Source organism: Eschscholzia californica, unplaced genomic scaffold (genome assembly GCF_041429995.1).
Source record: "Eschscholzia californica isolate CP2 unplaced genomic scaffold, dmEscCali1.0.p SCAF_4, whole genome shotgun sequence".
Classification (NCBI taxonomy): domain Eukaryota; kingdom Viridiplantae; phylum Streptophyta; class Magnoliopsida; order Ranunculales; family Papaveraceae; genus Eschscholzia; species Eschscholzia californica.
In genome coordinates this window covers 31,704,606-31,727,112 of record NW_028238461.1, presented here as the reverse complement: position 1 = coordinate 31,727,112, position 22,507 = coordinate 31,704,606, and the positions used below count along the sequence as shown (strand labels likewise).

General features: G+C 37.0%; 1 protein-coding gene and 1 long non-coding RNA gene across 2 annotated transcripts in view; one reads left to right on the top strand and one right to left on the bottom strand.

Annotated features, from left to right (window-relative positions):
- The first annotated feature begins 513 nt into the window (after positions 1 to 513).
- On the top strand, positions 514 to 15,539 carry LOC147544145 (uncharacterized). Its single transcript, XR_015223741.1, has 5 exons — positions 514 to 695; positions 2,535 to 2,791; positions 14,977 to 15,085; positions 15,178 to 15,278; positions 15,397 to 15,539. It is a non-coding gene; the product is annotated as an uncharacterized LOC147544145 (long non-coding RNA).
- Positions 10,756 to 22,507, bottom strand: part of LOC147544142 (uncharacterized) — a 100,824-nt gene continuing 89,072 nt past the window's right edge. Inside the window, exon 2 of the mRNA XM_086636457.1 lies at positions 10,756 to 11,637. The gene's annotated coding sequence lies outside the window, so the exon portion shown is untranslated. The remainder of the gene's footprint in view (positions 11,638 to 22,507) is intronic.

Below are 22,507 nucleotides of genomic sequence, written 5' to 3'. Positions count from 1 at the left end.
ACATGCGCCTAGGGGTGGGAAACGGGCCGGGCTCGGGTACCCGTGGGTACCCCTATCTCGGGTTCGGGCGTTCCGGGTAGCTGCACCTATAGTCTACATCTCTTAGCGGGCGGGCTCGGGCTCGGGCCGGGCAGATTTGAAAATTCTCTGTCCAAAGCCCGCCATGGGCACCAGCCCGTTAGTTTTCTGTCGGGTTTCGGGCGGGCCGGACTCGGGCACAAACACTCCCAAAAATCAGAATTATAATAAAAATCTGAAAAAACCCAAAAACAAAGAGTATAGATTATGATTTACCTTTGACCTACATATAAAATAATTAAGTGTCATCACAAAATGGGAAGATAAACTTAGAGAAAGTTTAGAAAAGGAACAAATATTACAAAGATCTAAACTAAACAATCTATATAATAAAATAGGTTGATGGGTGCTGACTGGGACAAACCCCTGGATAAATCCAGCCGTCCGTCCCACATCAGCATCCGTATAAACCCTTGGATTCAGCAAAATCATAACACCTTTCTGATGGGTTACATCTTCTCAGTTCTCAAGAGACATATCTTCTCGGTTCGTGTTTTTAATCTATAAAACCCCGACTTCTCCCTCACTTCTCCCTCGGTTCGGGAATTCAGGTGATGCTTCAACAGATTATTCATCTCATTTTAAAGGTTTCAACCATAAACATCAATTCCTCACCGGTAAGAATCCATTTCTATCGCTGTGTTGATATATTAGATTTTCACTTATTGGTTCTCTGTTCATGACTCCTAAAAATCATTACTTTTTGCTTCATCTTTTGCCTTCATTGTTAAATTTATATATTAAGTCTACAGGGTAGGTTTTGTTTTTCAGTTGAATTATTTTCTTCAATTAACTTATTGATAAATTCTAGAAGGTTATGATTTTGATATAGAGTGATCTACCTCTGTTTGTGTTTGTGTATGTGTTTGATGTTGCTATACATGTATGTGTTTGATGAAATGTCTAATAGAATTAATCATAGAAAGGTCTGTATTTTCTGCTTCATTTATCATAGGTCGTGGAGGAACAGCAACTGTGAACTGTGCCGATAACACTGGTGCGAAGAATCTTTACATCATTTTCGTTAAAGAAATTAAAGGTCGTCTCAATAGAATACCTTCAGCTTGTGTTGGTGATATGGTTATGGCTACTGTCAAGAAAGGAAAACCTGATCTTAGGTAAAAGGTTATGCTTGTTGTTATTGTTAGACAAGGGAAAGACTGGCGCCGTAAAGATGGTGTTTTCATGTACTTATAGATGGTGTTAGATAAGTGACAGATATGATTTTGTGGGTGATTATAGATGAATCCTTTGAATGTTTTTATTGGTCAGTGATAGATATGTTCTTGTGTGTTTTAGAGTTTAGAAAACCTAAACTTAGGGTTGTTCTAGGTATCTTATTTTTGGTGATTAAGTACTATAAACTATAAAGTAGGCCTGTTTTTGAGTAATATCTTTGAAGCATCATCTGAGATTGAATTAGATTTATAGAATTCATTGGGTATATCAGTTGAAGTCACTCACAAATGTGTACGTCAATTAGGGCACAATTGTGTGAAAAAAAAGGCTGAAACAAGGCTGCAGCATGTCGGTTGTGAGGTGTAGACTTTATAATTAGGGCATAATTGTGAAAAATGGTTCATAATGATATTTTTCGTCTAAAGTTTAAGAGAAGTATCAATAGCCAAAATATAAAAGGAGAATGCCGAAGCATTATATTTTATTTGGCATACTAATGTGTTAAGTTTTGTTTATGAGTTGGATTTTATGTGGCACTAAAGACACTAATGATTTAGTTTGTTTAGACACCTAAAACTCTATTCTACTGTAGCAAATTACAAAACAATACGTCATATTTTGTTTTCAAATAAATTTTGTGTAATTTTTCTTCTCAAAATCGGTGTACCCCTCAAAGCGACACTGTGTATTTTCAACGAAAACAACAATCAAATCGAAAAACTATTTTAAAACATCGCACTGCGCAATGGTTATGCTAATGTAGTCAGAGTAACTAAAAAGATGCGTTTTTATTTTGGTAATCGACTGTGCGTATGAGATTCCTTTACGACATGGTAAAGTTCTTAATTGTTGTAGTTTAGGCTTCTCACCTTATGGTTACATTTAATGTTTCATTTCACATAGCTTTTCTCCAACTGTCTCTTCAACAACACGTGTCTACCTTTTGCTTTGACGAGTTGTTGTTACAAGCTTTATGCTCGTTAGAAGTTTATTTTAAGTTGTAAACAGCTTCATGATCGTATTTGGTACTCGGATACTCGCAGTCACTTCAATGGATACTTGAATAGTATTGTGTTAGGTCCATCAAACGTTGACATGGTATCCTAACCATGTTAATTAGCTTCAACATAAATTAAATGTGAGATTTACTTACCCACATTTAATTTATCAATATGATTATGAACTATTGATTGCTTTATTGTCGTTGATTCTTCGAATGAAGTTTGTTTTCTTCTAGGATGTAAGAAATAAATAACTGTTTGTTTTGTGGCCAAAAGGCAACTATATCTGAATTTGAGAAACGGTTGGAAGAAGAACAGAAACGAAGAACGAAAGAACGAGAAAAGGCTGTATCAGATCTAAGATCTACAATACACAAAGCTCGAACAGAAGCTGAAGAGGAATTAAAGCAACAATCTGACACCTACAAGCAGGAAAGGGAGCACGAAGAATTTATTAATAAACTTCATGTCTTGAGAAAAATCTGTTTTTTAGGAATAGGAAAGAACCAAAGGGAGTTTTATTTGTTGTGTAGGCTGATGGGCCTAAAAAGGTTACCCTAAATAGGTCTACACCCGCAAGTGCACGGGTGTCAAGTTGTAATAAATTCCGGTAAGACCGGTTCGTTCCTCAGAGACTAGGTGAAACCTATTCTAAGACTTGGAAGTAACTTGGTTTTTGGTTTTGATGAGGTTTTGGTAATAAAATAAAATAAATAAAATTACGGAAAGAAAATAATTACAAATGATACAAGGAACTCAAATGGGGGAGAGCCTAGGGTTTTCTGAATCCGTCTTCCTAACAATTCTAACGACAAATTAATTTTGGTCCGATTAGATAGTTCTTTATATAACTCAGGTTTTTAGTCCATGAATGGTCTAAAAACCCGGAAGATTTTATCGTTAAAATGGTAAAAACTTTAATAAATTGTCGAGAAAATGATTATTACGACTTCATCTAAACCCTAGATAAAAGATTAGTTAATCATTTTGAGAGATTTAAAGGTTAACTATATAAAATATGGGAGAAAATAGAAAAAATTGAATTTCTTACTGATTTTCCAGCCAAACAGAGCCTTAGGGAAGTGATTTCCTTCTGATTTTCCACTGTTCTGCCAAACGCACCCTCTGGGAAAACGATTTTCTCGTCTTCCCGAAAATATTTTCCCTAAGAGAAAATTATTTTCTCTCCTATTTTCTCATCTTCTCCAACTATCTTTCTCTTGCTGTTTTCTCTCTTTCTCTTTGAGTATTCTATCTCTCTCTCACAAAGTAAACAGAAAACAAAAAGAAAAGAATCAAAACAAGATGAAGATAGTGATTTATTAAAACTGAATCTCTTGGTTCTGTTTTTCTCTCTCTCTCTACAGTAACTCTCTTTCTCTCTCAACTCTTTCTATCTAACTCTCTCTTTCTATCTTGATAATCTTTTCTCTCACTAAAAAGGATTACAAACAGAAGAAGAAGAAGAAGAAAAATAGATGATGATGATGATGATCAATGGATGGTACTCTCGGTTGTCTCTCTCTCTAACTCCATTTCTTCATCCCCAGCCGAGAGCTCTTTACATCACTCTCTCTCTCTCTAATATAGTCGGTTTTGGTTGAGCTACCAGAGGAAAACTCTCCAGTCGAGATGGTGATTTTTTTCGACCCCAAACCGAGATGATCCTCAAATGGTTGCTCTCTCTCTCTTATATATCCAGCCGAAATCTTTCCATCTTCGGCTTTCTCTCTCTAGATTATCTTCTATGTATCCTCTCTCCATTGTATCAAACAACCAAGATATCTTCTCTGTTTAGTTGAAGAAATCTTTCCATAATCCAGCTCTAATGGCATCCTTTTTCCTTCTCAAAGAATTCTTCTTAATATCAAATGAATCTTATCTCTTACCTTCTTTGATTTTGAAAGAACCAAATTTCTCTTTGTTTTCTAATGATTCCGATAATAGAAGAAGATTCAATCTATATGATCCTTTCCAACTCACCCCCCACGATCCTGTCTCTACTCTGTTTCCACTTTTTAATGTTGAACGAAAACTCCAGCTGCCTCATTCCTTTTAGGGGTAGGAGTTGCCAAAAGTTAATTAATTGGAATTGGTTGTGAGATGCCAAAAGTTAATTGGCTATATATCTTCTCTGTTTTACCAAAAAGATAACACCCACGTGTGATTGCATCACATAGGACAGGCTGGTCGAGATCTTAGGGGATTCTCTACACTAGGGATTACTTGGTCAACGTACTTTTAATTAAGCAGGGACAGCCGTCTGATTCCTTATGCCATTGCCTTGTCTGCCAAATCCTACCGGCTTACGTTAATAGCTTGTCCCGTGTTACACCATAGCAAAGGCTAAGCTAAGTCCCGATTGTGACCCTCCTGTCCCACAATTGTACCGCATGTGTACCGAAATTCACATCTTCTGTTCCTGAACTCGCCACGTGTTGCTGAAAGATTTGCTTTTGACCCAAACTTTGACCTTGTCTTGTTTTCTCGTCCGGACTCCGATTCGGTTTTCGTTTTCACCCACGGGCACGTCTTGGACTCTACTTTAATTTGAGCACCAATGTTGACCAAAATACCCTTGTCATTAAAATGACCAAAATGCCCCTCAAGTATGTCTTTATCACGATGTTTCGCATCGAACTCCGTAAATGAGACCTGAGAAAGAAAATCAACCAAATCATCAGAGTAACCGCTCGAACTGGACTAACTAACCCGAGTTAAGAGATTCAGATGGGACATTTTCATGTCTCATCAAAACATCCCCAAACTTAGATTTTGCTAGTCCTCGAGCAAAACAGAAAAATAAAACTAAGCCCAGTTCACCACTTTCGTAGGGAATCACGATTGCACTTAGCTCGTGCAACAAGCCGTTAAACCTCTAGGTTACCCAAGAGGACGAGTTTTGTCTCGTGAGGGTTTGCAGTGAATATACCCACAAAATTCACAGATCAAAAATGCAAAAGGGTCTATATATGACATGGACTAAAAATGTTTATCCTGTAGATTTTTAAAAGTTAATAGAAATGAAATCCAAGTCGACCAAACCACACAAACGCTAAAAATCCCTTCACTAGTAATCAAGACCCGAAGTGCACGTAACCAGCCAATATGAGTATCATTTCGGTTCTGAAAAGACAAGACCTCGATTACCGTCTCGATACATTTCGCCTCGACTACTGCCTCACGGTCATACACTCAAAAATTCAAATCGCTCAGAAATGGTTCACTCAATGTGCGAGTATGAATTTGAAGGAAAACTCAACACATGAAAAAGACGGACTAAAATTTTTGTGGACGACTGATCTCAAAGAAGGAAACAACCACTAACACGGAATGGGGAAGCTAACCAACTCTTCTCACCTGATCAACTATCTAACAATGCTTCCTAGAGGTCAATAGACTATAATGATGAACTAGGACTCCTGAGAACTCGACGTCTTCAAATCTTCAAGAACTACTTCAAGGGATAAATACTCACACACTACTAAACAAACACTTTTCCTTTTTCTCTTTTATTTTTTTTTTATTTTTTTTTTTTCTCTTTTTTTTTTTTTTTTTTTTTTTTTTTCATAGTACTTTTTTTTTGCAAACTCAAATACACAAAGAACTTTCTTGACACTTTCCTTGGGTATAATTCTCTCTACTTTGCTTCATGCCTTATTCTCAGGGTTCTAAATAATGGTAGAGTCCCTATCTTCCTCTAGTTGACACTGTTTTCAAGTTTCCAGACTACAAGAGAAAGGTTTACTTCCTGATGACATCCCTAGTGGTTGTAAAATTCGAACTCAAGAGATCAACTGAGCTCTAATGAATGTTGCGAGGTTGAGTAGCTCTTCACTCTACTCAGAATTAGCTCAGAAGAGATCACTCAAAACAACAAGAAAGGCTCAGAATCTCACATTGGTTAAGTCTTCACTAATGATCGATTAAGTTTTCTCAGAAAAGTCAACTCTTCGCCTATCTAACACTCGCATGGCTAGTGCACAAACAACTTCAAGACTCGAAATTCGTGGAAAAACCTTTAGCAAACAGATAGTCTGACAAACTAGACTCTCTAACTATTAACAAGCAAAAACAACTAGACTCACATTTTCAATCCAAAAATTTAAAAATTTTGAACCCTTTTGAATTTTTGAAATAAGGACTTAGCAAAAAATTCATTCCCCTATCCCCAAACTTAAATCGAACATTGTCCTCAATGTTTTGAAGACTATGCAAAAATAATAGGATGTAAGGAAAGATGTTACCAGATTTAGAAGTCCTATGCATGGGTTGCCTCCCAGAAAGCGCTAAGTTTAACGTCTTCAGCCAGACGAAACAGATGATTCGAAAAAATAGAAGAATTATACCTACTGGATTACAGAAGTGTAACTAACTGTAAACCAATAATCGATATATCTGTGGGTCCACCCAAAACACAAAGTTTTCAGTGAACGATAGTCTCACATTTTTGTAAATTACTGATAATGCATGTGAGACTATCAGAAAAGAAAGGCAATCCCCAAACTTAGACGACATTAAGGTCGTTAAGTTTGGTACTACACCCGAAATAGTATAGACCTGGTAAAAAGGGTCTATGTAAAAATGAAAAAGTGGGTGAGGAACTGCAAAAACGTCTAGACTTACTCTCGAGGGACCATATGCATTAACATCTAGAGGACTCTCAAGGTCAGATGAACATATACTCTTTTGGTCTGTCATAGACCGCCCTATTGGTTCCCCTATAAATGGAGACGACTCTAGGTTAGACTGACTGGAACCCTCTTCCGATGATAGTTGAGGTGCCTCTGAAGGTGACAGTATAATTGGCTCTGAGATTATGAGGAGTTCCGCTTTAGCTTCCCACTTTGCAGTATCCAGTAATGGGGTTGAATCCAATAAAGCATTCACCTCATTGATACTGCTCTCCTCGTCAAAATCTAAGTTAAAATGGGCCAACAATGCTTCCAACGGGTCAACTGCTAGAGTTTTTGGTAACGAGGGAACCATTTTTTTTCTTTTTCTAAAAATATTGTTTTTTTTTTTTTTTTTTTTTTTTTTTCAAAATCAAGGAATCACTATGAAGATCATATAGGAAAACAAGCACAAAAGTACCCACTTACAGGGGATTCGTGGGTGATCAAGGAATTACCTCCCGTTCAAGACGGGCGATGACCTTTGAGGACGACCCGGGCCACTCTTCCCTCAAGTGTTCGAACCCGAGGCTTCTTTGGTTTTGATTACAATAAAGCCCTTTAAATTAGGGTCAAAACTTTAATCCAAAAATAAAAACTAGAAAGTCTAAAGTCTCTCTCTCACCAAAAATTAAAAAAAAAAAAAAAAAAAAAAAAAAATAATAATAATAAAACTGTAAATTTCTTCTTTTCGACTCCTCCTCCTTGTTTGCGTCTTCTCTTTCGCTCCTTAATGCCCTACACACCAAAAATAGAGAAGCAAGTCAAAGTGGCCAAAAATAAAAACTTTCCAAGATTAGAACAAATTTAAAACATAGTCCCCGGCAGCGGCGCCAAAAACTTGATGGGCCTAAAAAGGTTACCCTAAATAGGTCTACACCCGCAAGTGCACGGGTGTCAAGTTGTAATAAATTCCGGTAAGACCGGTTCGTTCCTCAGAGACTAGGTGAAACCTATTCTAAGACTTGGAAGTAACTTGGTTTTTGGTTTTGATGAGGTTTTGGTAATAAAATAAAATAAATAAAATTACGGAAAGAAAATAATTACAAATGATACAAGGAACTCAAATGGGGGAGAGCCTAGGGTTTTCTGAATCCGTCTTCCTAACAATTCTAACGACAAATTAATTTTGGTCCGATTAGATAGTTCTTTATATAACTCAGGTTTTTAGTCCATGAATGGTCTAAAAACCCGGAAGATTTTATCGTTAAAATGGTAAAAACTTTAATAAATTGTCGAGAAAATGATTATTACGACTTCATCTAAACCCTAGATAAAAGATTAGTTAATCATTTTGAGAGATTTAAAGGTTAACTATATAAAATATGGGAGAAAATAGAAAAAATTGAATTTCTTACTGATTTTCCAGCCAAACAGAGCCTTAGGGAAGTGATTTCCTTCTGATTTTCCACTGTTCTGCCAAACGCACCCTCTGGGAAAACGATTTTCTCGTCTTCCCGAAAATATTTTCCCTAAGAGAAAATTATTTTCTCTCCTATTTTCTCATCTTCTCCAACTATCTTTCTCTTGCTGTTTTCTCTCTTTCTCTTTGAGTATTCTATCTCTCTCTCACAAAGTAAACAGAAAACAAAAAGAAAAGAATCAAAACAAGATGAAGATAGTGATTTATTAAAACTGAATCTCTTGGTTCTGTTTTTCTCTCTCTCTCTACAGTAACTCTCTTTCTCTCTCAACTCTTTCTATCTAACTCTCTCTTTCTATCTTGATAATCTTTTCTCTCACTAAAAAGGATTACAAACAGAAGAAGAAGAAGAAGAAAAATAGATGATGATGATGATGATCAATGGATGGTACTCTCGGTTGTCTCTCTCTCTAACTCCATTTCTTCATCCCCAGCCGAGAGCTCTTTACATCACTCTCTCTCTCTCTAATATAGTCGGTTTTGGTTGAGCTACCAGAGGAAAACTCTCCAGTCGAGATGGTGATTTTTTTCGACCCCAAACCGAGATGATCCTCAAATGGTTGCTCTCTCTCTCTTATATATCCAGCCGAAATCTTTCCATCTTCGGCTTTCTCTCTCTAGATTATCTTCTATGTATCCTCTCTCCATTGTATCAAACAACCAAGATATCTTCTCTGTTTAGTTGAAGAAATCTTTCCATAATCCAGCTCTAATGGCATCCTTTTTCCTTCTCAAAGAATTCTTCTTAATATCAAATGAATCTTATCTCTTACCTTCTTTGATTTTGAAAGAACCAAATTTCTCTTTGTTTTCTAATGATTCCGATAATAGAAGAAGATTCAATCTATATGATCCTTTCCAACTCACCCCCCACGATCCTGTCTCTACTCTGTTTCCACTTTTTAATGTTGAACGAAAACTCCAGCTGCCTCATTCCTTTTAGGGGTAGGAGTTGCCAAAAGTTAATTAATTGGAATTGGTTGTGAGATGCCAAAAGTTAATTGGCTATATATCTTCTCTGTTTTACCAAAAAGATAACACCCACGTGTGATTGCATCACATAGGACAGGCTGGTCGAGATCTTAGGGGATTCTCTACACTAGGGATTACTTGGTCAACGTACTTTTAATTAAGCAGGGACAGCCGTCTGATTCCTTATGCCATTGCCTTGTCTGCCAAATCCTACCGGCTTACGTTAATAGCTTGTCCCGTGTTACACCATAGCAAAGGCTAAGCTAAGTCCCGATTGTGACCCTCCTGTCCCACAATTGTACCGCATGTGTACCGAAATTCACATCTTCTGTTCCTGAACTCGCCACGTGTTGCTGAAAGATTTGCTTTTGACCCAAACTTTGACCTTGTCTTGTTTTCTCGTCCGGACTCCGATTCGGTTTTCGTTTTCACCCACGGGCACGTCTTGGACTCTACTTTAATTTGAGCACCAATGTTGACCAAAATACCCTTGTCATTAAAATGACCAAAATGCCCCTCAAGTATGTCTTTATCACGATGTTTCGCATCGAACTCCGTAAATGAGACCTGAGAAAGAAAATCAACCAAATCATCAGAGTAACCGCTCGAACTGGACTAACTAACCCGAGTTAAGAGATTCAGATGGGACATTTTCATGTCTCATCAAAACATCCCCAAACTTAGATTTTGCTAGTCCTCGAGCAAAACAGAAAAATAAAACTAAGCCCAGTTCACCACTTTCGTAGGGAATCACGATTGCACTTAGCTCGTGCAACAAGCCGTTAAACCTCTAGGTTACCCAAGAGGACGAGTTTTGTCTCGTGAGGGTTTGCAGTGAATATACCCACAAAATTCACAGATCAAAAATGCAAAAGGGTCTATATATGACATGGACTAAAAATGTTTATCCTGTAGATTTTTAAAAGTTAATAGAAATGAAATCCAAGTCGACCAAACCACACAAACGCTAAAAATCCCTTCACTAGTAATCAAGACCCGAAGTGCACGTAACCAGCCAATATGAGTATCATTTCGGTTCTGAAAAGACAAGACCTCGATTACCGTCTCGATACATTTCGCCTCGACTACTGCCTCACGGTCATACACTCAAAAATTCAAATCGCTCAGAAATGGTTCACTCAATGTGCGAGTATGAATTTGAAGGAAAACTCAACACATGAAAAAGACGGACTAAAATTTTTGTGGACGACTGATCTCAAAGAAGGAAACAACCACTAACACGGAATGGGGAAGCTAACCAACTCTTCTCACCTGATCAACTATCTAACAATGCTTCCTAGAGGTCAATAGACTATAATGATGAACTAGGACTCCTGAGAACTCGACGTCTTCAAATCTTCAAGAACTACTTCAAGGGATAAATACTCACACACTACTAAACAAACACTTTTCCTTTTTCTCTTTTATTTTTTTTTTATTTTTTTTTTTTCTCTTTTTTTTTTTTTTTTTTTTTTTTTTTTCATAGTACTTTTTTTTTGCAAACTCAAATACACAAAGAACTTTCTTGACACTTTCCTTGGGTATAATTCTCTCTACTTTGCTTCATGCCTTATTCTCAGGGTTCTAAATAATGGTAGAGTCCCTATCTTCCTCTAGTTGACACTGTTTTCAAGTTTCCAGACTACAAGAGAAAGGTTTACTTCCTGATGACATCCCTAGTGGTTGTAAAATTCGAACTCAAGAGATCAACTGAGCTCTAATGAATGTTGCGAGGTTGAGTAGCTCTTCACTCTACTCAGAATTAGCTCAGAAGAGATCACTCAAAACAACAAGAAAGGCTCAGAATCTCACATTGGTTAAGTCTTCACTAATGATCGATTAAGTTTTCTCAGAAAAGTCAACTCTTCGCCTATCTAACACTCGCATGGCTAGTGCACAAACAACTTCAAGACTCGAAATTCGTGGAAAAACCTTTAGCAAACAGATAGTCTGACAAACTAGACTCTCTAACTATTAACAAGCAAAAACAACTAGACTCACATTTTCAATCCAAAAATTTAAAAATTTTGAACCCTTTTGAATTTTTGAAATAAGGACTTAGCAAAAAATTCATTCCCCTATCCCCAAACTTAAATCGAACATTGTCCTCAATGTTTTGAAGACTATGCAAAAATAATAGGATGTAAGGAAAGATGTTACCAGATTTAGAAGTCCTATGCATGGGTTGCCTCCCAGAAAGCGCTAAGTTTAACGTCTTCAGCCAGACGAAACAGATGATTCGAAAAAATAGAAGAATTATACCTACTGGATTACAGAAGTGTAACTAACTGTAAACCAATAATCGATATATCTGTGGGTCCACCCAAAACACAAAGTTTTCAGTGAACGATAGTCTCACATTTTTGTAAATTACTGATAATGCATGTGAGACTATCAGAAAAGAAAGGCAATCCCCAAACTTAGACGACATTAAGGTCGTTAAGTTTGGTACTACACCCGAAATAGTATAGACCTGGTAAAAAGGGTCTATGTAAAAATGAAAAAGTGGGTGAGGAACTGCAAAAACGTCTAGACTTACTCTCGAGGGACCATATGCATTAACATCTAGAGGACTCTCAAGGTCAGATGAACATATACTCTTTTGGTCTGTCATAGACCGCCCTATTGGTTCCCCTATAAATGGAGACGACTCTAGGTTAGACTGACTGGAACCCTCTTCCGATGATAGTTGAGGTGCCTCTGAAGGTGACAGTATAATTGGCTCTGAGATTATGAGGAGTTCCGCTTTAGCTTCCCACTTTGCAGTATCCAGTAATGGGGTTGAATCCAATAAAGCATTCACCTCATTGATACTGCTCTCCTCGTCAAAATCTAAGTTAAAATGGGCCAACAATGCTTCCAACGGGTCAACTGCTAGAGTTTTTGGTAACGAGGGAACCATTTTTTTTCTTTTTCTAAAAATATTGTTTTTTTTTTTTTTTTTTTTTTTTTTTCAAAATCAAGGAATCACTATGAAGATCATATAGGAAAACAAGCACAAAAGTACCCACTTACAGGGGATTCGTGGGTGATCAAGGAATTACCTCCCGTTCAAGACGGGCGATGACCTTTGAGGACGACCCGGGCCACTCTTCCCTCAAGTGTTCGAACCCGAGGCTTCTTTGGTTTTGATTACAATAAAGCCCTTTAAATTAGGGTCAAAACTTTAATCCAAAAATAAAAACTAGAAAGTCTAAAGTCTCTCTCTCACCAAAAATTAAAAAAAAAAAAAAAAAAAAAAAAAAATAATAATAATAAAACTGTAAATTTCTTCTTTTCGACTCCTCCTCCTTGTTTGCGTCTTCTCTTTCGCTCCTTAATGCCCTACACACCAAAAATAGAGAAGCAAGTCAAAGTGGCCAAAAATAAAAACTTTCCAAGATTAGAACAAATTTAAAACATAGTCCCCGGCAGCGGCGCCAAAAACTTGATGGGCCTAAAAAGGTTACCCTAAATAGGTCTACACCCGCAAGTGCACGGGTGTCAAGTTGTAATAAATTCCGGTAAGACCGGTTCGTTCCTCAGAGACTAGGTGAAACCTATTCTAAGACTTGGAAGTAACTTGGTTTTTGGTTTTGATGAGGTTTTGGTAATAAAATAAAATAAATAAAATTACGGAAAGAAAATAATTACAAATGATACAAGGAACTCAAATGGGGGAGAGCCTAGGGTTTTCTGAATCCGTCTTCCTAACAATTCTAACGACAAATTAATTTTGGTCCGATTAGATAGTTCTTTATATAACTCAGGTTTTTAGTCCATGAATGGTCTAAAAACCCGGAAGATTTTATCGTTAAAATGGTAAAAACTTTAATAAATTGTCGAGAAAATGATTATTACGACTTCATCTAAACCCTAGATAAAAGATTAGTTAATCATTTTGAGAGATTTAAAGGTTAACTATATAAAATATGGGAGAAAATAGAAAAAATTGAATTTCTTACTGATTTTCCAGCCAAACAGAGCCTTAGGGAAGTGATTTCCTTCTGATTTTCCACTGTTCTGCCAAACGCACCCTCTGGGAAAACGATTTTCTCGTCTTCCCGAAAATATTTTCCCTAAGAGAAAATTATTTTCTCTCCTATTTTCTCATCTTCTCCAACTATCTTTCTCTTGCTGTTTTCTCTCTTTCTCTTTGAGTATTCTATCTCTCTCTCACAAAGTAAACAGAAAACAAAAAGAAAAGAATCAAAACAAGATGAAGATAGTGATTTATTAAAACTGAATCTCTTGGTTCTGTTTTTCTCTCTCTCTCTACAGTAACTCTCTTTCTCTCTCAACTCTTTCTATCTAACTCTCTCTTTCTATCTTGATAATCTTTTCTCTCACTAAAAAGGATTACAAACAGAAGAAGAAGAAGAAGAAAAATAGATGATGATGATGATGATCAATGGATGGTACTCTCGGTTGTCTCTCTCTCTAACTCCATTTCTTCATCCCCAGCCGAGAGCTCTTTACATCACTCTCTCTCTCTCTAATATAGTCGGTTTTGGTTGAGCTACCAGAGGAAAACTCTCCAGTCGAGATGGTGATTTTTTTCGACCCCAAACCGAGATGATCCTCAAATGGTTGCTCTCTCTCTCTTATATATCCAGCCGAAATCTTTCCATCTTCGGCTTTCTCTCTCTAGATTATCTTCTATGTATCCTCTCTCCATTGTATCAAACAACCAAGATATCTTCTCTGTTTAGTTGAAGAAATCTTTCCATAATCCAGCTCTAATGGCATCCTTTTTCCTTCTCAAAGAATTCTTCTTAATATCAAATGAATCTTATCTCTTACCTTCTTTGATTTTGAAAGAACCAAATTTCTCTTTGTTTTCTAATGATTCCGATAATAGAAGAAGATTCAATCTATATGATCCTTTCCAACTCACCCCCCACGATCCTGTCTCTACTCTGTTTCCACTTTTTAATGTTGAACGAAAACTCCAGCTGCCTCATTCCTTTTAGGGGTAGGAGTTGCCAAAAGTTAATTAATTGGAATTGGTTGTGAGATGCCAAAAGTTAATTGGCTATATATCTTCTCTGTTTTACCAAAAAGATAACACCCACGTGTGATTGCATCACATAGGACAGGCTGGTCGAGATCTTAGGGGATTCTCTACACTAGGGATTACTTGGTCAACGTACTTTTAATTAAGCAGGGACAGCCGTCTGATTCCTTATGCCATTGCCTTGTCTGCCAAATCCTACCGGCTTACGTTAATAGCTTGTCCCGTGTTACACCATAGCAAAGGCTAAGCTAAGTCCCGATTGTGACCCTCCTGTCCCACAATTGTACCGCATGTGTACCGAAATTCACATCTTCTGTTCCTGAACTCGCCACGTGTTGCTGAAAGATTTGCTTTTGACCCAAACTTTGACCTTGTCTTGTTTTCTCGTCCGGACTCCGATTCGGTTTTCGTTTTCACCCACGGGCACGTCTTGGACTCTACTTTAATTTGAGCACCAATGTTGACCAAAATACCCTTGTCATTAAAATGACCAAAATGCCCCTCAAGTATGTCTTTATCACGATGTTTCGCATCGAACTCCGTAAATGAGACCTGAGAAAGAAAATCAACCAAATCATCAGAGTAACCGCTCGAACTGGACTAACTAACCCGAGTTAAGAGATTCAGATGGGACATTTTCATGTCTCATCATAGGCCGACTTTGTGAAAAACCAATTTAAAGAAACTTATTTTCTGCCCGTTTAATTTTCAGAAGGTGGATAAAGAGAGTCGTTTACTTGTGGATTCACTGAAGACAGAGATGGTATATTTCTTTTCTCACTCAGTGAATGTATTTTGATGTTTGCACTTGATCTACTTCTTTAGAGCTTATGCTTAAATGCTTTCATGGAATAGGAAAGGACCAAAGGGAGAGCTTGGTAATGTCTGAGAAGAAAGTTCTTCAACTAGAAGGCCAAGTTCAAGAAGAGCAGCAGACCTCTCTGCATTGTAGAATAGTAACCCCTCTCCTCTAACGTTCCTATTTTGCATCTGGTAGCATGTGTTGAGTAAAAGTTGTAGTTTTCGGTTGATCGTGATTTGAAGCTCGATAGTATGTTGGTTGCACGTGAGAAGTGTCCTGCAGGACTGCATAATCCTTATGGTAGCATTCGTGGAAAGTTTCCCTTTGTGCAAAAACTACATGACGTTATTCTGAAAGATTTTTAGAGATTGGTTTTACTCATTGGTGCAATTGAAAATGTTGGATACACTGCCAAGGTAGAACCTCCAGTATTTTTTTTTTCGGTTTCATTTAAAAATGTAATTCTCTTTTAGCTTTTACCTGATAACACAAAAAATGATACAAATTAAAATAGGAATGGATATTGCAGCTGCATTTCTAATGAAGAATGGGAAATACGATTTAAACTTCAAGAAGCAAGCAAATGATGGCTCGCATGTACTAACAACTCAGAGCCTCGGTGACGTCTACAAAGAGTTCATCAGAGATTTTTTAATTGTTTCCGTGGAAGACCCTTTACTGGAGCTGATGAGCTTCATTACAATCCTCGGTTGATATCCAAATTGTTGAAGCTGATCTATTGGTCAAGAACCGGCCATTTAGAAGAAAGCTTGTAGTGGGTTGTTGTTAAAGGAAAGTGTATATCGTACATCCTCTACAATAGAAATCTCTAAGCTGAGTTGTTCTCCTCTTGGAATATTACACTAACCCCATCTTGTGATGTTCATGACTCAACTCATTATATTCCTCTTTAGCTTCTGGTTTATTTATTTTTTTTGTTGTTGAAAGGAACTTCTGGATTACTTGCATAAGAACTTTTCATAAAGCTAAAGTTGTCAAACAAGACAGACCTAGAAGATGTTCTCAATTATGAATTCCGATTTTCTTAATTAAAAAAAATTCAAAACTACCTATTATACTATTTCACATATTTTTTTTCTATATTTAGATGAAAGATGGAACCATTCTTAGTCACAATAATAATATTTGCTTGGAAGAAGCATTTTGTCATGGTGTAAAACCATGAAAGAAAAAAATCATGAAAATGTGATTTAGTGGTACGGAGAGCAAATTATCTAGATAACATGTTCAATGAATCTAGATAAACGTTGTCCATACATCATTACAGCTATATATTTATTGCCACAATTAGGACTTCAAAATAGCATCCGTACTTCAAACCGTAAGGAGTTTATTTTGTGAAGGTGTTCAAGCTATCATTTTAATTTGAATAATAATGTGATTAACGTTTTGATTCAACGCAATTGAAATAGTTTACAAATGAAGAAAAATAATGTATGGTATGATAAATTTTAATTTCAGGTCGTCTTCTATGAGCAAGCAAAAGTGAAGTTAATTGTGGCAAAACGGACACATCTTATAAACAGCACAGACATGTACATGTATCTAACGTCTTTTCATTACACCAACAATTGCTGTGAATCTGTCAAGTACAAAGACAAAAGCTGTAGTGAAAAAATAGAGATCAAATACTACATGGTTCTAGCAAGAACAGGAAATCTGTATTCGGGATACATGAGAGTAAATCATGCTAAGTTTGTAATTAACGACGTTCGAGCTCTAATTAGAACCAGCAATCTTATTTGGGATTATTTTTATACTACTTTAGGTGTGAGTTTTGGTTCTTATAATCTTGCCGTTGTTCCTCAACTTCAAGAAGTTTTTGATGCAGATTAAAATTCACCTTATGTTGTACCTGTTGAGTAATGCCGTCAAAGCGTATTGATTCAAGCTGATGAGTTGAAGATTTTATCGAAAACATCCGACGAAGTTGGAACAATATAAGGATAATTAGTTTGATTAGCCTTTTAACTCTCTGTAATCGAAAATAAAAGAACGAAAAATGGTTAGAAGATAAGGATTTTAATTGGATTAGTTGAATAAGGTGACATATGTTATTTAAATCTGTTTATAACCTGTTAAATTTTAATTTACACAACATTATGTCTACGGAAAAGAGAAACAACAAAATTCATCTTCTTTATCTTATTTAAAGATTTACTTCAATTCTAAGACGTATCATATTTTAGTTCTTCCTCTGAAATAGATCCCGACCTCATTTTTTCATGTTTAACGATTATATATATTTAATCGCGTTAAGTATTTCAAAATAATTCCGTGACGGAGGCACGGGCTATACCCTAGTAAAGAGATAAAGAGAGGTCTAGAAAAATAAATAAATATAAAAATACACATCTAGAAAAAGAAAACACAACCATAGATCTATTATACATACATAAAAGATTAAACAAAAAATTACAATACAAAAGAGATAGGTAGATTCTTAACAAACATAACATAGAGTAAGATAAAGACTTCAAATAAAAAAAATTATTTACAAATCTGAAAATATTTACATGAAAAGAAAATATTACAGAAAGAAGAAATTGGGAGAAGAGTGCATGAACAGAAACTATCTACAGATGGTCTTCTTTACATCTACTTCGAGAAATAATTTTTTTTACAGAATATGATTTGTTCTTCGATCTTCTCTTCTTAGTTTTCGATTTCATCTCTGCGTCGTTGCAACAGTCTTGGATCTCATCTCTTAGTTTCACCGAACTCAGTTCACTCACTCTCTCTCTTTATCTCTCTCTCTCTCTCTTTCTCTCTCTCCCTATATCGGCAAAGAAAATGAGGGGGGGGGGGGGGGAACAATATGAGGCTTTTATATAAAACCCTAACCTAAACTTAATCCAACAGCTGAGTGTTACTCTTAGAATCTGACGACTTATATTAGCCGGGTTATACGGGCTGGGCTTAGTGATCGGGTTTATAGTTCGGGTGGGGGTTTTTTGGATGGAGCCCAAGCCCGTCCATTATCTAGAGGCGGGCCGGCGGGCACTACCCGTCTCGGGCTTCGGGCGGGTTTTTTCTTCTTCGGACTCGGACGTTCCGGGCCGGGTTTCGGGCTCTCGGGTCAAATTCCCAGCCTTACATGCGCCTCCCAAGCGTCCCTCTTCTTTTTTTTTTTTTTTGTAGAACTCTTCTTCTTCTTTGTTACTGCTTCATTCTCTTTCTACTTTCTCTCCTTGAAAGATCTTGATCCTCCATACATGGAAAATGAACTCTTTTGAAATCTAGTTTGGTTAACAAAGTAATAATCATTGACGAAGAGAACTTTTGGTTCTTAGAGTTACGGTTGAGCTTATGTGTGCGAGAGAGAAAAATCCAAGCTGATATTTATGGTGATGGTGTTTATATGAAGAAAAATCGAATGGAAGTAATGAAATCTAAAAATTCAGAACGTATAATCAAATACCTCAAAGGAATATTCGTAGATCTACGAGGATCGACAATCAGATTTATAACCTAAACTAACTAGGCCAACTATGTTCTAACTCAAATCAAATCTCTCTTCAATTTCAATGTTATCAACACCAAGTTCAAATTGATTTCAAACCTGTTTGATTTCAAAAATAGACAATCAGGAATCTTCACAAACCCAAAAATGTGAACCCTACTTAGAGAGCTAAGGAAGTAGTGGTGTTGGAATGCCCAGTCCGAGACCTATCGTACTAGATAGTCCGACTTCTCTCGGACTTGCCCAGTCCGAGTCGATTCTTTGGGTCTCAGACTGGTCAATCCAAGTTGGGGGGGCGGCTTGTGTGTCGGTGTTTAACTACTGTCAAACACTTGAGGGAGGCTCCTATAACATTTTTTAGAGGAGCCTATAGAGGCTCCCTTAACTAAATAGTACGTCAATATATTATTGAAAATGAGTAGAAAAACATAAAACATTTCGTAATTATTATCTAGGTAAAAAACATATAAAGTTTCAAAATATTTTTTGTCATTTTTGAGAGGCGCCTATAGAGGCTCCGTTAACTAATTATTATCTAGGTCAAACACGTTAGCTTTCTAACAAGATCTACATTTAATACCCCTTTTCAATAGAAAAATAGAAACAAAAAAAGGCGTTTTTTTTCGTTTTTCTGCGAACTGAGTTTCAATTCTTTCACATTGGGTTTGCAATTCTTACAAATTGGGTTTGCAAATGTAAATTACAAACTGCGGTTGTAAAATATAAACTACAAACTGGATTTGCAAAATGTAAATTGCAATCTTGATTTGCAAATGTTGTCTCGTGAGGGTTTCCATAGATGACACCGACAAACATCGAGTCTCATGAGACACAAGGGTCCAACATCCAAATCATAAATAAGCATGATTCATATAGTAAAGGGTTTAAGCATGCCAAGACATAATGAATCAAGTAAATAAGTTCATGTGAAAGCTAAAGACCTCTCCACTAATGATCTTACCCTAAAATTTAAGTATCATACCATAATCAGCACATCTATGTTCCGAAGCCACAAAACCTTGATTCCTAGTTTAGTACATTTCGCATCGACTTTGGCCTCATGGACATACACTCCAAAGATGAAATCTCTCAAGAATGGTTCGCTCGTATGTGTGAGTGTGACCACTAACATGGACTCAACACATAAAAATGGGTGAGGACAACATTTTGGAACGAATGATCTTCGAAAAGGAATTAGCCACTAAATAGAGTGGAGAAGCTCACTCGCCCTTCTCACCCATTCTATCATATAAGACTGCCTTCTAAAGGTAAGCAGATACAAAATATGGAATAATGATGGTGGATTCCCGAGAATGTCGACTTCTTCAATATGATAAAACCTCTCAAGCATCTTCACATTTGTTTCTTGCTCGAATACTTATTCATGAACATACACACAAACACATATATATACAATCACGTCACTCACACAAAAGAGCTAACACATGCTCAAACATACACATAAACCACTTTATTTCATTCTTACTTTCTTTTTCTCTTTTCTATTTTTTTTTTCACATCACTTTTTCATTTTTTTTTCATTTCACTTTTTTTTTCATATCACATCACAAAAAACAAAACAACTCGCACGATACTATATTCTTGCAATCAACCTTTTTTTTCATACTTGCTTTTGACATTCTTCATTCTTTCTTCTCATGTCTTCATTCTCGGGATATAAGATGAAAGATGGTGATGGAGTATCCGCCTTCCTCTAGTTGACACTCTTATTGGGTTTCATGGACTACAAGGGAAAGGTTAATTCGCTATCCTAATGTCACTCCTAGTGGCTAAGAAAGTTGAGCACACGAGATCAAATGAGCTCTTTTAATAGTTACGAGGTTGAGTAACTCTTCATTCTACTCGGAGTTAGCGCGGAAGAGTACACTCGAAGAGCAATTTAGGCTTTGAGCTCTCACATGGGTTAAATCTCCACTAATGACTACTCTAGGTCTCTTAGAGATGTTTCTTCTTCACTAAGATGCTACTTACATGGCACACCACAAACACCAAAAGACTCGAATTTCATGCAAAGATCATTAGCAATCACAAAACTCATCAACTCGACACATATGCATCAACATTCTTAAAACTATCACTACAATCACATGCATATCTACTCAAAATGCTCAAGAATTTTTCAAATTTTGGCTAATTTGAACCCTTTTGTCTTTGAAACCCATGGTAATGCATTGGTTATGGTCATATCCTGCATCCCCAAACTTAAAACTAACATTGTCCTCAATGTTCTAAGCATACACTCACCAAAAGATAAAGAGGCACATCAATTTAAAGAGAAGAGTGAAGAGATATTACCATAAACCGAAGGAGATAAAAGATGATACTACCAAGGCTCATGTATAAAGAGGTTCTAAGTTGATGTCAAGCTCGCGCCATCCCCAAACTTGGAACAAACCACGCGTTAGAAGTAAAACATAAAAGAAATGCTCCTAAAATATCCAAAACATAATGAGAATGAAGCACATAAAAGACATGACCATATAAAGTTTACCACTAACGCGGGTATACACGATTGCATTGAGCTATGCAATTAGCCTTTGATTATCTTGTTTTCACACAAGAGCACGAGTTATGTCTCTTGGAGGGTTTCCAGAGATGTTACCAACAAACATCATGGCCCAACTTAATCGGCTAACGATCATACAACAAAAGACGGAAGATTTGGGGGTCAACCCAAAGAAAACTATATACAAATGGTAATCGTCTCACAAGAATATTAAACCAAAGAAGTACACGTGAGACGGAAACCGAAAAGAGGCCATCCCCAAACTTAGTGGATGCACGTCCCACTAAGTTAACATGAATGCTAGGGGCGACGACTAAGAAGTCGTCAAAAGGATTGACATATAAGTGAAGGTCTAAGAGGTCAATCGAAGGCAAAAAGTCATCCTCGAGCTTAGTGGATAAAACATCCACTAAGTCCCTAGACATGGTAGGAGAGACGTCTGAAGTGTCCCAGAAGGGGTCAACAACCGAGTCTGAGATCATGTGGAAGGTCGAACTAGTCTCTAAGGATAAGGGAATAGGCTCGGGGACCAAGTCAAGGTCCGTAATTTCCTTAGATAAATGGTCCGATAAACTATCCATTATGTCTCTAACTATTATGTCATCGACGTCCTTAAAGGCATCAGGAGCCTCAAAGTTAGGCATAACACCTTCCATTCTACATAACCCATCAAAATAATCACAAGAGCTAAAGATTGGAAAGTTCAACATTGTGTGATTCCCAAGGTTGCTCGTAGAGCTATCATCCTGAACATCAAAATCTAATGTAGTCGATGCATGATGAGATGACAATGGTCGAGGGAGTGAGCAATAAGGGTCATCGGTCAGTTCCTGCTCAAAGGGTCTATCAAGAGCTTCTTCAACATTTAACTTAAGACTAGAGTTAGGTGTATTACCCTCACCATCATCCATAGTATACTCTTGAGTTTGGGGGTGCGCAAACCCCTTCCTCGTTGATGATAGGCTCCGACTCAATTCTATCAACAATATTGAGAATCCGTTCCGTGATATCTTTTATATCTCGATTGAATCTAGTTTGGTACTCTAAAAATGCTCGGAGAGTAACTTCAAACATCTCCTCGTAATAAGGCACATGAGTATAGCTAGACGAAGACTCTCGCGGAACACGGATCATGGGACAATACTCGATCAAATGGTTTAAGCTCGCACAAATAACAAAAACCGGGCTAATGGTCTCCATGGTCCTTTCTTCACTACCTTCATGTAGATACCTAGACTCGACTCTTTGAGTGGAATCATCGAGTCGGGAATTGTCATCACTAAATGAACCGTTCATATATGCATGTCGATAGTCACGAAGACTTCAACGTGATCGATCAATACTAATAGAACTACGGTTATCATCAAATGAC